The 15434-nt window shown below is 37.8% G+C and overlaps 2 non-coding genes across 2 annotated transcripts; both read left to right on the top strand.

The window, feature by feature from the left end:
* Positions 1-11732: 11732 nt before the first annotated feature.
* Positions 11733-11804, top strand: TRNAN-GUU (transfer RNA asparagine (anticodon GUU)). Its single transcript has one exon. It is a non-coding gene; the product is annotated as a tRNA-Asn (tRNA).
* A 213-nt stretch (positions 11805-12017) lies between these two features.
* Positions 12018-12089, top strand: TRNAN-GUU (transfer RNA asparagine (anticodon GUU)). The gene has a single exon. It is a non-coding gene; the product is annotated as a tRNA-Asn (tRNA).
* The last annotated feature ends 3345 nt before the right edge of the window (positions 12090-15434 follow it).

Genomic DNA, 15434 nt, shown 5'->3' on the forward strand with positions numbered 1-15434 from the left:
CATATCGATATATTCAAAATTTACATTTCCTGGAAATCTTTTTCAAAATAAACCTTTTTCATTAATAAGACATAACTACATAAAACTCATCAAAGTCCACGCACTTGCCCAAACACAAATTATAAAATTAGGCTAGATCTCTGGCTTATAAGACGAGCGACAAGTGACTTCACTAACCAATGCGACTGAATTGAGTGATCTAACTTACTCAACCTAACAGACTGTTCGATCAACTATACTGACTGACTAAGCTGACAGATTCGATAAACTTACTGACATGACAATTGATGACTGCCATATTGAATAATTCTGACATCGGCTCCAGGCTTTAGTTGCAAGTAGCAGCGATGTGATTTCTTTCTTCAAATGTAAAAGAACTGTTATTTGCTGCAGAATCGTTCTTAGAATATTTTCCAGTACAGTCTTCAGGAGTAACGCGGGTCTGAAAATAAACGTCTTTTTCCATATTTTATATCAAAAACGTATCCTGACACCTCATAGTTTTTCCATCGACTGAGATAGTCTAACGTCAAAATAAATATTCAGAAGTATTATTGGCAAAGAGATCAAAGTTCTCAAATTTATTTTCTACAAGAGAACTGACTGATTCTGCCGAGCACAGATTCGGTCCAATTATTGGAGATGGTCTATATTTATAGATAATGGAACACAATTATGAATTATTAGTTCTTAAGAAAACATTTTTATACATACATAAATATGTGTACTGCTCAAGGGCAGTCTTTCTCTTCAAACCCAGCATTCTCCAATCTTTTCTATTTTCTATCTTCTTCATAGTCTCCGTATAAGATCTATATATCTTAATATCGTCTATAATTTGATATCTTATTCTGCTCCCAACTCTTCTCCCGTTCACTATTACTTTCAGTACATCCTTCTATATTTTTTTTAAAATATGCATTTGGTTATAAAATGTATAATGGCCTAATATTACTTCGCAATTTAGTATGTGGAATTTCGCTCCCATACTGTACAGACAAGGAGTAAGGGAACTGGCAATCCTACCTCATTATCTCCTGGCCTAGTTGCCTCATAAGTGGTGACTCGTGGTATCACTTGTGATATTCAGACCTGTCTTCGAACAGTTGACTAAAAAAACTGTACAGATAGTTTCTTACTAACTTTCCTAATTATCTGTAGAGATTGGAATTTTTACAACTAAAACAAAACATCTCGACAGTCTCTGCGGATAATGACAAGTTTAACAACCTTACACCCTCTACATTGAAGCTGATACAGACACAACTGGCATTCTGAAAGCAGACTTGGTCAAAAGTAATCTTTTCGCACATCAGGTATCTGATTTAAACGCTCAAAGCTTAATATTTACCACACTATCACGAAATATCTTCCATCTTCGCTCCTTTGAATATCCACGCTATCCTCATCCCTGAAACATAGTTAAACCTTCCCTCTCCTCCTCTCTAGTGGATTTACCTGGCTACGTTCTTTGTCGAAATGATAAGAGTTGGAAACACTGGAGGTAGTTGTGCTGTCTACGTGCGTTCAGACCTGCAACCAAGAGTTTTACGCCAGTCACCCAACCAATATGCAGCTCGTCCCGAATTTATGTTTATAGAAATTTGCGCTTCCTATCAGAAATGTTTAATCAGTGTAGTATACAAGCCCCCCAGACTTAGTATGTCGATGGAGTTTGAAACCGCATTATTGGACTTATCACCACATTATGAACACGTTCTAATCTTGGGAGATTTCAATACCAACTTGCTAGCCACCGTGTCGCCCGCCACTCGAGAAATTCTGACAATATTCGACTCGTACAATATGACTATTTTACCGTTTTTACTCACTCATCACTCTGCAACATCCGAAACGTTGCTAGATCTCATTGTTACTAAGAACGCGACAGGGTACTGTCATACGGACAATTACCTGCACCAGGCATACCTGCTCATGACATCATTTACCTAACATATTCACTACAATGCCCTAACATGAAGCCAAATACAATAACTTTCCGCGACTTGAAACGCATTGGCGAGACTAGTTTCTAAGAGGATGCTGTGCAGCTGCCCTGGCACACGATCTGGACTGCCACAAAGTGGAGATTCTTAATGTACTAGGTTCGTTCCAACAACAGTCAGGAACCGTCCGTAACCATCGTGAGCATGCGCAGTACAGAAAAAGCGTTCCAACAAACTCCGAACCAGTCCTGAACCGGAAACATGTACTGCAGTCGGGCGTTCCAACAAGCTTTTGACACGGGTTCGGAACGGTCAAAAATAGTCCGTGGATTGAGGCATGTACGGAAAAGTACGAGAGACGCGCATGCGCATAAGCTCACCAACGTCTCCTGGATACTGAAGAAAGACATGATCGACTGTTCACATCATTGAGGTTAAAGATGAAAAGTGACAGTACAGACGAATAACAAAACTAGAGATTTAATTTAAATTTTCGCCAAAAAGAAAGGGAATGGAAATTATTTGGGTATTGAAACAGTTAATTACAATTTCAACATGCAGCTTTGATTAAAAATATAATAAATAACGTACATACATTTATAATTTTAAAAAAATATTGTTTTTAGATGAGAGTCCACCAGTACATGACGTTGAATTATCGGAATTCTTGCCTTCCATATTTTTTGTCATCTTTTTTTAGAAAATGATCGAAATTCTATTTTCTGCAATTAGAATTAGCTGCGAAACGATAATAATTAAGCATCCCGTTCTTAGCAAAGATGATCACAGTTATAGCATCTCTGGATTCAGTACATAACGATCCGCGAAAGCGTTCCAACAGCTACCAGTCCAGTTTCAATCCCATAGCAGCTGCTCAACTAGCGCATGCGCATAAGATGGTACAGGAACCGTACATGAACTGATCCATGAACCGCTTGTTGGAACGAATCTAATAGTAACCGGAAGACGATACAGACAAGACGACATATAGCATTGCCACCTGGTGGCAACAGTTTTAAACACAAGACGCAAGCATCCAAACATTACAAAAATAAAGGGAAGAGTTGAGACGGTGTCGGGTAGAGTTCCCGGGTAGCTCAGTTGGCAGAGCGCTGGTACGTTCAACCCGGGATCGATACCCGGCCCCGGAACAATTTTTTCCTTGAAATTATTCAAATCTGCTTTACAGGAAGTCTTACCTGAAAGATTAGATTTGCATTACAAAAATAAAACATCGATAATATTGCGGTCAAAGAGTACAGAAAGAGAAGTTCACGAGAGCATTTAAAGAGGGTTGTACTAAAGCGTTAATTAACTATAACGGTTAGAAGGTTCCAAGTTACAACTAAGTAACTGTTACAAATATTTAAGACATTTTCCTTCACTAGTAACGTCATATTTTAAACTTAACCTAAAAACCCGGACAATTAGCCAAAATCTAAAAACCCGCCCGGACGAAAAATTTAACCCTGAAAGAGGACATGTCCGGGAAAACCCGGACGTATGGCAATCCTATATAACTGGCTGTATCCAAGTACGTACGCGGTATTCTGAAACCCAAATAAAATATCATTTCGGATTCCGTAATAAATTACGTACATCAATACACTGAATCTTGAGCATATCCACTTAGCCTACTTTTGTTTGAATTAATGTCGAAAATGTACACGTGACAAGGAAACCAAAGCACTAAAACGACAAACGTCATGCCTTATTTCTCCTCCATTCAGCGTTGCCAAACCTACTCATGCTCCGGCTTGTAACTGAAGATTGCTCTGGTTGGGCGCTAGACACAAGTTACTAATTGTTCCTACTGATTCTTCTTTATACTGTGACACTCCTGCCATCTAGCTAAATATTTATAATGATTAGATGGTACAATAACACATTTTCGAGACATTTTAGTATTTTCGTAAATCAATTAATATTATTGTATTATAGTGCTTTATTTCTTCTAATCTTTATGCACTTTCTTCTCATCGTGTAATGGTCAATTAAACCCCACTCGAATTTTGATGTTCTCTAAATGAATCAAAACCTCTAGTGTGTTGATACTGTTGATAAAACTCAAGTAACAGAAATGCAATACGTAACTGTCATAACTGCATCATAAAAATATGTACGTTATATCAATTTCTTCAGAAAACTTAAAAATACGTTTCAAATATAACATATTAAAATTACAACATTTCAATTTCCTATATTTAAAATCAGGTCGAAAGTTCTCAAACCAAGTACGTACTATCAATTTTCTTATCTACAGCATCTACTAGCTTCTACTCACTGACACTATAGTCGCGACGCTGTTATTTCCGGCGTGACTCCGCCTCTTTGCTTACGTCTTAGGAAGTGAAGGCTCTATAAAGTCTAGGTAGGTAGTATCGTTCGCCATTTTTGTTCTTTCGTTCCCGAGCTACCATACGAGGAATCTATTTGCCACACCGTTAAACATTATCATGTCGTAGCTCCTATGATAATAAATCAAACGCACTGTAATTCAGCAAATAATTGAGCGGCAAATAACGTCTCCGTGTGCTTTCTGCGAACGCCAACGAAAGAGCCAAAATGGCGGGCGATTATATTAAGTATTTATCGAGCCTTAACAACTGAATAACGTCTTCATAAGCGAATCACTAGATGCACACGTTCAAATGTAGCCGACCTGCAACGCGATTGGCTGCCGGAAATTAGAGCGACGGGACTATAGTTCCATTTTTTCATTCTCTATGGAATTCGCTTTCATCGCTCATTGCGTAACAATACCGTCTTCAACAATGCAAATGACATATTGGACCGCCATTATGATATTTGTTTTCAATTAAAGCAAGCAAAGATAGCGCTTTATGAAGAGTACGTGTATTGAGGAGCTCGGTTCGATTCCCATGGGACAACCACTGAGGTAAGCTTTCTAAGTTTATTACGATTCCAGCTTGAAAACTGCAACAATAAGTGGGGAGTAAAAACATTTATGTTTCGTAGCGCCAATAGCGATTCTAGAAATAAATGTGTGTATTGGGGGCTGATAATTAAGCCTCGACTGGACAGGTACATTTAAAAACACTACCGAACGAGTGACGCAATTTAAAAGTTACTAAGGACAATGAGGTTTTATGGTTATAATACATTACATTGTTTTAAGACCATCCTTCCGTATCATTAAATCCAAACAAAATAAATCGTATAATACAGCGCTTCTGAAAGTGTGGAATTCTGTGAATCGTAAATTGTATTTACATTTGAAGAATAAATACCGTACTAGTCACCGTACCCCATTATCTCCTGGCCCAGTTATTATAGCGATGTGCCGAACTACATAATATATGTTGTTGTTGTTTTCTAAAGCCAGGCGTTTGACAATAAAGTCATTTGACCTCTTGCACTCCAATATTTTTCAAAGATATTATCATGACCAGCCACTGACGCACAGATTTTGAGGTGTTCCGAATCCATTTCTTGGTTTGAGTTGCACAATGGACAGTTAGGGAACTGATATATTCCAATTCTATGCAGGTGTTTGGCCAAACAATCATGGCCTGTTGCCAATCTAATTGCAGCTACAGACGATTTTCGTGGTAAATCGGGAATTAACTGTGGATTTTGATGCAGAGAGTTCCATTTTTTCCCTTGGGATTGAGTTTTCAAATTTTGTTTGTTGAAGTCTAAGTATGTAGATTTAATAAATCTCTTCACAGAGTAACACGTAGATTTAGTAACAGGTCTGTAAATAGCAGTGCTGCCCTTCTTTGCTAAAGTATCCGCATTCTCGTTTCCCAAAATTCCACAATGGGATGGTATCCATTGGAATACAATTCTTTTATTGAGTGATATTAATTGAGAGAGCATTTTAGTTATTTCTGCTGTTTGAGATGAAGGTGTGTGTTTAGAGACGATTGATAGAATAGCTGCTTTGGAGTCTGACAATACAACTGCATTTTTAAATTTATTGATGTGGCATAGAAGATTCCTGAGACTTTCACTTATTGCAATGATTTCTCCATCAAAACTTGTTGTTCCATATCCAAGAGATCTATAAAGTGAGAAGAGACAGCACGTAACACCTGCACTGGCACCTTGTTCTCTGGAGATCAAGGATCCGTCAGTGTATAAATGAAGCCAGTTTTGTGGAGAGTACCTAATATTAATTGTCTCTAAAGACAATTGTTTTAGTATTTCAGTGTTTACTTCTGATTTTAGTATTTCTTCTGTTAAATTTAGATTATATTATATATTTAATAGAGTTAAAGGGTTTGGTTTAATTTGTAGGTTTTCTTTCAAATTCGGGATATTGATTTTCTGTTTTAATTCTTGAACAATGGATATGAAACTTTTTTGAGTTAACATGGAGCAACCATTTGAAATACATTAATGAAAAAGCTCGTAAAAGATTCTCCCTTCTAAAAAGACTAGCAGGAAAGAAATGGGGATGCTCTAGGAAGACTTTGAACACTACATACAAAATGTTTATACAGCCAGTGCTGACATACTGCGGAGAAATTTTAATTACTTCACCTTTCATAAACGACATAGAATATGTCCAAAACCAAGAAGAGAGAGAATTTTTCTCGGCTCCACTGATCCTTCATCCTGGCCTAGTTGCCTGATAAGTGGTGCCTTGTTGGTGTCAATAAAAACATGAAACATCATCAATAATAACTACTATAATACAATTGTAATATTACAAAATAAATATAAATAATTATTATATTTTATTATTCTTAATATCATTAATACTCTTAAAATCTAACAAGAAATGTAATATTACTTTCATATCTGGATTCTCTGCGTACTTATCCATGAAAACAAATTACCGAAATAGACTAAATGCAGAAGCAGAAATGAGCCTACTGCTTTCCACCCTAAAACCAAATAATTATACAAAACATTTGTAACCTTTAAAAAGGAACATATTTATCCCACCCTCCAGAAGAATCAAGTACTAGATTTTATATAATTACGTGTGCCATAAATTGAAATAATATAATTGATAATTTTAATGTAAATTTAGGGACTAAAATTACTAAATGCTATTAAAATATATTAACATTTGCATCGCAAGAATTATTACATATTTTTTTATTCTTTTGAAGATATTATAGAAGTTCATAGTAGGTCCATTGGTTACAGCGAATGTGCACTTTACACTAACTTAAATTGAAAATGCAAGTTTCTGACAATGTAGTATGTATATGGTTAACATAGTTTCAATTCTACAGTTACACCCACTTCAATAAGTGTGTAATAACAATAATAATAATAATAATAATAATAATAATAATAATAATAATAATAATAATAATAATAATAATAATAATAAAAATAAAAATGGACTACAAGAATTACAAATTTGTACAATATGTTAAAAGTAATTCACAGTGGAAAAATGTTTCAGAAACACTGGCATAATGTATTACAATAATATTATGTTTACAGTTATTATTACATTTATTTTAAATTCAAGAAACTGTTACGAACATCTTCATCTATCTCTAATTTAACAGAAATAATTATACGAATGAACAACTGTTTCGAAATGTTTGTGATTTTTCATCCACGTTAAGAACTCACAATATCAGAGGTCTTACAGCGTTCCCGGATGTATTTCCGAATCCTGTTTTCCGAACGGTGTTATTTCCGAAATCAGATTATTCGGAATGGTCTTTATTCCGAATGCGTTGTTTCCGATATAGCAGTTTTTCCGAAAACAAATACGTATTATTCACCATTCCGAAAACAAAGATTTCGAAGGACTTATTTTTTCCGAAATTGTTATAATAATACATTTTATTATACATATTCTAATAAGTAATTTACAGATTAAACTGAGCTCGCAGATATTCCAAGAGGCGACTTTCTTCCTTGTAAGTGGGATATTGTAGAACAGCCGTGGCGAAAATGTGACTCACGAGCACATTGTGGCTCGCAATGATAGCCGTGCATTCCTCTTGTTTTCTACCTCCCACAACCCCCACCCTCTCTCTCACTGGAGTCAAACTCCGTTCCATTTGTATTTGTCTCTGTACTGCGAGTGGCGTATCGTCGCAAGTCTCTCTCGAATACATGTACAGTAGGCCTACATCTACAAAAACGAAATTCTCAAGTAGGATGGGAGGACGCATTTTTTTGCTGCCAATATGATGAGAATATTAAATGTATGATTTGTTCACAAGTATTACAAGGAAAACGGTTGTATAACATAAAACTACATGTTACTGATGAAACATTAAAAGGTTAAGTGTTGTTGTTGTTATTATTATTATTATTGTTAGTATTATTATTATTATTATTATTATTATTATTATTATTATTATTATCTTTGTACGTCGATCCTTTTTCAGCAGATGTACGAATAATGCGGTTAGATCTTCAATTTAAACTCACAGATTTACAATGTGATGTTAAATGAAAGCTAGATGTAAGGACTTGACAAATGTTGAACTTTTCAAATCTTTGCCAAAAAATAAATATCCGAATCTTCGTTCTTTCGCTTTCTCTTTTGAAGCCATGTTCGCTATAACTTACGTTTGTGACACATTATTTTCAACAATGAAAATAGTAAAAACCAAATTAAGATCATGACTGACAGACAAATACCTTCGTGATCAACTACGACTGGCAGTAAGTGACATCATTCCTGATTTTGAAACTCTGTCGCAGAGACATTCTGAAGACAGTTAATTTTAGGTTGTGATAATGTGTCCTATGTTTCATTCTTCATTTCTTTCTTCGTTACACGTACTAAACATTAGTTTGTAGCCTTGTACTGTATAAAATTGTATTTAAGTGCTTGACGTAAGGAAAATGGAAATCCGTTAATAAGTCAGACAGTTGCTTCATTTCCCCTTCGTGTGTTCGCCTCCCTCCATAGCAACTATGCACGTTGCAGGTTACACAGTGGCTCGGCGCACGATGACATTTTCGCCACGGCTGTTGTAGAACGACGTTCCGAATGGATTTATGTAGGCGAAGCCACTTCTTCTTCGGTTGTGTCCGCACAGTCCGCCCCATTTGGAACTCATTAACCATGTCTCCTTGCTCCTTCTGCAGTTCTTGTATGGTGTATTAGAAAGTCTGGTGTTCTTTTCCAACAACCACTTGGAATCGGTTATGGAAGCCCTCACAAAAGTTGTTGGTTCGATGTTGGTTATGTATTGTGGCATTGTGCTGGTGCCACAATAATTGTATGGGGTAGAGTGGGGGAACTGCACGCCTTCTACCTTGCGTCCTTCTGCCGGAAACGTAATTTACATCAAAGTAATCCACTACTGGCATCATTATGTCGGACACGTCATCCCGAAATTCCCTGAAGCACTGAGCAACATCTTGTGGGGGCATAAAGATAGTGCCAGCAGCATGTGTGTCTCTATTTTCACTTGGCGGCCATTACCATCGTTGTAGGCCCTTTGGAGCCCATCTGCCTGTACTCGACGATAGACCGACTGTCCCAAGTGAAAGAAACACGTGGGTATCGGGAAGAACAGTTGTTACACTATTTATGATGGCTTGTTCAAAGTCGGTCACTACACGGTTTGATAGTGTTACTGGACTGTAAGATTGTTTCAAGGCCCTTGTATACTGCCTCTCTTCCTTGCTAAAGTGACTTTATGAATACAGTGTGGCCATTGAACGTATCATTTCTGATTGGATGTTGCGGTCACGTGGTGCAATGCCGCCATTAAGATTCCAAACAAATACAATCCGTGTTACTGGTCTTCAGAACATGGAAAAATAAAGGATTATATCCGATTATCAGCTCATTTTATGGATATACCTTCAAGATAAGAAAATTAAATTCGTTTAACAAATATAGATATAAGTATTCTTACCGTATTCCACGTAATATTTATGCTATAGTGCAAAAGATGAAAACATACATCAGTTGATGACATGATATCTTTTGATTTTGTTATTTCATTTAAATAATTAAATATTTTGGCAGTCGTCCTGATAAAGTCAGAAATTATATTAGGCTGACATATAGGCTACTCTATTATAACAGTGTTTATTTCCATTTTCAATCATATTTAAGAAGTTATGAAACAGAAGATCTTAAAAGAAATCTAGGTTAGGCTTACTATTCAGTACATTTAAGCTTTATTAACTACATAAGACAATTTTAAAAGTTTTAAGCATAACAAACTTTATACATTTACAATGAAAACTCTTTATTGCTATTAAATTACAAGCACATGTCACAATTTAATCTGTATAAATATTTACCGGTATTTAAAATGTTCTTCAGTAAAGCACAGTAGGCAAACAATATTTAACTATGCAAATAGTATTTTAGCTTAGGCTATATTTGAATGTATTTTCTGTCTGTTGTGGAACCACGGTATTCTACACTTGCTCCAAAATTTGTATAAAAATATATTGATTATTTCACATGCGGTTTTTTATTACAGATATTATGGTTGGATGTGCGCCTGTGAATGCATAAATCGACTCGAGAAGGGCTTTGTAATGACAAAGTTCACTAAGAATCCTGGATATAGGAAGGCCTGGACTTTTAAAGCCAGACGTGAGAAAACGATTCCTACAGAGAGCTCTGTCCTTTGTGAGGTAGCTACATTTTGAAGAATCTATGCGGGGAAAATTCGAGAGGATGGAGGATATTGACATCACATTCCACACAAGATTGAAAAATGTCTTTAGTTGTGCCGGTAGTGAGATAAAAACAAGTTACTGCTAATGTGTTTCCAGTTTAAGACTAATATGTGTGTCACAGTTCATTAATGTGGTATTTATGATGAGGATGACAGAATTTTTAAGTGGCTTCTGAAGTGTTTTGCAAGAGAAGGGTAATGTGATGAGCAATGGAGATAATGAAACTGACTGCGAGCCTCCAAAGTGAGTTACAGTGTATTGAGTTCATTATGTAATATTTGTGGATATATAATCTCTAGTATTATGAAAACTATAAAAACTTGTGAAGTGTGTTTAGACACTGTTGTCTCACTATGATCATTCATTACAATACTGATATGTTGGATTTATTTTGCAAGTATTAAGTGCTTCAGAGAGAATTGCTTGTTTTTCTTAATAATTTAAGTCAAATTTTTCTGTAAATCAGAGCATACTTCTAGTAAATATCGAGCTATTGTAAAATATCACTTGAAAACATTTTTTCTACTTGAAGTTCAGAATGTTAAAGCAACTCATATTCCCCTCGTCATAATATAAGACAACAAATTGTCCCTAGGTTTTCAGTTTTTAGGCTTAAAATAGCTGGTATGTGTAGGCCTAAGCTGAAAAGAGAGAGTAAGTTGTTGCTATGCACAGCATTTGCAATATTATTATTCAATTCCTGCAGATCAACTTTACGGGGAGTTATACCTGAAATCTTGATTTGCATAATACATGTCACTGTTCGTTAACAGAAACCCACAATTTAAGTCACACGGAGTTAGTGTGCACTCGAAGTTGGTTGCTTGACGGTTGTCAGCCCACTTTGAGGTCAGTGGATATAGAGGGAAAAATTGGATCGGTGTCGGTTAGAGTTCCCGGGTAGCTCAGTGGTAGAGCGTTGGTATGTTAAACCAAAGGTCCCGGCTTCGATACCCGGCGCCGGAACAATTTTTCCCTCGAAATTATTCAAATCAACTTTACGGGGAGTTATACCTGAAATCTTGTTTTGTATAATACACGTCACTGTTCGTTAACAGAAACCCACAATTATTTAAGTCACACGGAGTTAGTGTGCACTCGAAGTTGGTTGCTTGACGGTTGTCAGCCCACTTTGAGGTCTGTGGATATAGAGGGAAAAATTGGATCGGTGTCGGTTAGAGTTCCCGGGTAGCTCAGTGGTAGAGCGTTGGTATGTTAAACCAAAGATCCCGGGTTCGATACCCGGCTCCGGAACAATTTTTCCCTCGAAATTATTCAAATGAACTTTACAGGGAGTTATACCTGAAATCTTGATTTGCATAATACACGTCACTGTTCGTTAACAGAAACCCACAATTTAAGTCACACGGAGTTAGTGTGCACTCGAAGTTGGTTGCTTGACGGTTGTCAGCCCACTTTGAGGTCTGTGGATATAGAGGGAAAAATTGTATCGGTGTCGATTAGAGTTCCCGGGTAGCTCAGTGGTAGAGCGTTGGTATGTTAAACCAAAGGTCCCGGGTTCGATACCCGGCTCCGGAACAATTTTTCCCTCGAAATTATTCAAATCAACTTTACGGGGAGTTATACCTGAAATCTTGATTTGCTTATGTCTTAGTTGTTTAGGTCTACATAACCATTCTCATGACCTTGTTGTTCATTTGTGTGTAAGAGACTAGTGATTTATTGCTTCAGAAATTTTGGCTATTGTGAAGGACGTGTCACCCAAATACTTGCGGCTTTTGGTAGGCTATGCCTTGCATGTACAAATATGCGACAGGTTAAACTTTCGGTATGACTTGGCAGAGCTGCAGCACTCCTTGCTTTGACAGGAAATTAAAAATAATATATATTTTAATTTGTAGAAGAACTGTTACAGCTTTTATTGGTAAATTGCTTTATATTTCATCTGGCCGGTAATATGTACTATTATCTGATGCATTATGATTTTTCGCGTCGACTGTACTGGAATTGACACTGCATTCAAAGTCGTCCTGAGATCTGCAGGGTGGGACAGCTCGTAAGAGAGTGTGTCTTGAAGGTCAGGGGGTAGAGTGGTGAAGGGAAGCAGAGGGAAACTGCCGCTGTTTAAGACCCATATTTCGCTGCATTGGCTTGCAGAGCCAGGTGACAAGGGAATATCTTTCCTCCCCTCCCACATCGCTATTGTAATGCTACGTCAAATGGATTCTCTATTCCCTTGAAACTAAATGACAACATTTTTATTTTCTTTTCACATACTTATTGTTGTAGAATTTTATCGGTTAATATAACGAAATTAATATTCTCCTTTGCCTTATTATTACGTATACTGTATAGCCAGTCTCCAGCAGAATCTAATATTTGCCTTACCTCAAAATAATTGCACGAGTAGAATCCTTTTGATATAGCACATAAAATACGAAAGAGAAGGTGCCCCCCTCCGACCGATAGTGAGTGCCATCAATTCACCTACTCAGGCCCTAGCTCGTTTTCTGGCTACGAAGCTCCAACCCCTCACTGAAGAGATCAAATCCAACATCAAGGATTCATCGAGATTATAGACAAAATTAAGCTACAGGACGGAGATCTACTAGTCAGTTTTGACATAACTTCACTGTTCACCAATGTTTCTGTCAACGAAGCCACCTACATCATACACCAGAAACTCATAGCTCAAGATCTGCCGACAGAATGGGCAACACTAGCGGAGTTCTGTCTACAATCAACCTTCTCCAGTTCCAAAACAACTTCTATGCTCAGAATGAAGGTCTGGCGATGGGCTCCCCATTATCACCTATAGCAGCCAACATTTTCATGGAAGCCTTCGAAATTGAAGCTTTAGCCAACATACAACCATCACCTTCACATTGGTTCAGATACATTGACGACACATGTGATATGGCCACACGGTGAAGCAATCTTGCACACGTTCCTGACCAACCTCAACGCATAGCATCCCAGCATACAATTCACCATGGAATTAGAACACGAAGATCAACTCCCGTTCCTGGACGTACTGGTTAAGAAGAGAAGTGATGGCTCTCTCGGCCACTCGGTTTTCAGGAAGTCTACCCACACCAGTAGATACTTACACGCCTCGTCACACCACCACCCAGGAGTCAAGAGATCGGTCATCAAAACTCTCACCGAGCGCGCTCATAGAATTTGTGACTCTGACAACCTACGAGCAGAACTTCAATTCCTACACAAAACCTTAAAAAACAACGGATATGACAACAACATTATAAGGCAGTCCACATACAAGAACTCAAGACCGGAAGCACACGAACAAGATCCTGAACTTATGAACATGAAACAGAAGGCCTTTCTCCCATACATAGAAGGAACCACAGACAGAATTGGGAAGTTACTGAGGAAATTCAATATCAAGACGGTATACAACGCCCCACACAAGATTTCCCACTCATTAGTCAGAGTAAAGATAAACTTCCATACCTCCAATCAGCCGGAATATACATGATCTCTTGCTCCTGCGGTTTAAAATGCATAGGCCAAACTGGACGTACAGTGGAAGATAGAAGGAAGGAACACATCCGACTCTGCAAATACGGACCATACGAAAAATCAGCTATAGCCTTACACTCAGCAGATTCAGGCCACGCCATCGAATTCGACAATATCAAGATAATAGATAAAGAAGACAACTTATACAGAAGACTGGTTAAAGAAGCCTTCCACATCAAACAACATCCCAACAACATCAACAAGGACGAGGGGTTACAACTCAGCAACTCATGGGGAAGTCTATTCCAAGATCATAATTAGGAACGAGAAGCCAGGTCTCCACATGTACGCGGCGCCCCCTTCATCCGGACATCGGACACGGTATGAAGGTCACTCTTTTGGACCTTATGAGGGCCAGTATTTAATATGAATACTCTCCTTCACACAGACTCCAACCGGATTGGTATCAAGGTCACTCTTTCGGACCTTATGAGGGCCAGTATTTAATATGAATACTCCCCTTCACATAGACTCCAACCGGATTGGTATCAAGGTCACTCTTTCGGACCTTATGAGGGCCAGTATTTAATATGAATACTCCCCTTCACACAGACTCCAACCGGATTGGACCACGTAGGACCAAGCAGATGCCAGAAGGAGAACCTAAGACCTATACTTAGGAACGAGAAACCAGGTTTCCACATGTACGCGGCGCCCCCCCCCCCCTTCATCCGGACATCGGGCACGGTATCAAGGTCACTCTTTCGGACCTTATGAGGGCCAGTATTTAATAAGAATACTCCACTTCATACAGACCTCAACCGGATTGGTCAACGTAGGACCAATCAGATGCCAGAAGGAGAACCTACGACCTATCACAGCAAGTACTCCCCCCATCGAGACTACTATATATATATATATATATATATATATATATATATAAGAGCTGGCAGACTATTTCCTTATCCAACAACTGCTCTGAAGATGACCACAACACAGCGGTCGAAACGTCAGCCAATAACACCAAGACAACGCGGTAGAAGCCCTGAAGCTTATCCACACACCACGAAAGAGACTTCTTTTCCAGTTTTAGAAAATTGTTGACCATCAGTATATCTGAGTGTTGCTTTGGTGTGACGTCTTAGTACCGTAACTTAACCAGTGCAAATTTGCAAGCATGAGTGTGTGTGAATTACAGAATATTAATTTTATTTTTCTCAACTTTCCTTTGCGGAGAATATTGATGTAATGAAGTGAAATTAAAGGGTCGTCCGTTACCCGACTTAAATCTTACTCAAGCTTCATCCAGCCGAAATAGTGCATATACAGTATGTACTGTAAGGAAGTATAACAATGAAATTTACGCTAAGCATTTGTGGTTACGTGGATGTGAACAAAAAAAATATGTATTTTGTCTTCCTTGCCTCCTCTTCGGTGGTG

The sequence above is a fragment of the Periplaneta americana genome, chromosome 15 (assembly GCF_040183065.1).
Source record: "Periplaneta americana isolate PAMFEO1 chromosome 15, P.americana_PAMFEO1_priV1, whole genome shotgun sequence".
Classification (NCBI taxonomy): Eukaryota; Metazoa; Arthropoda; class Insecta; order Blattodea; family Blattidae; genus Periplaneta; species Periplaneta americana.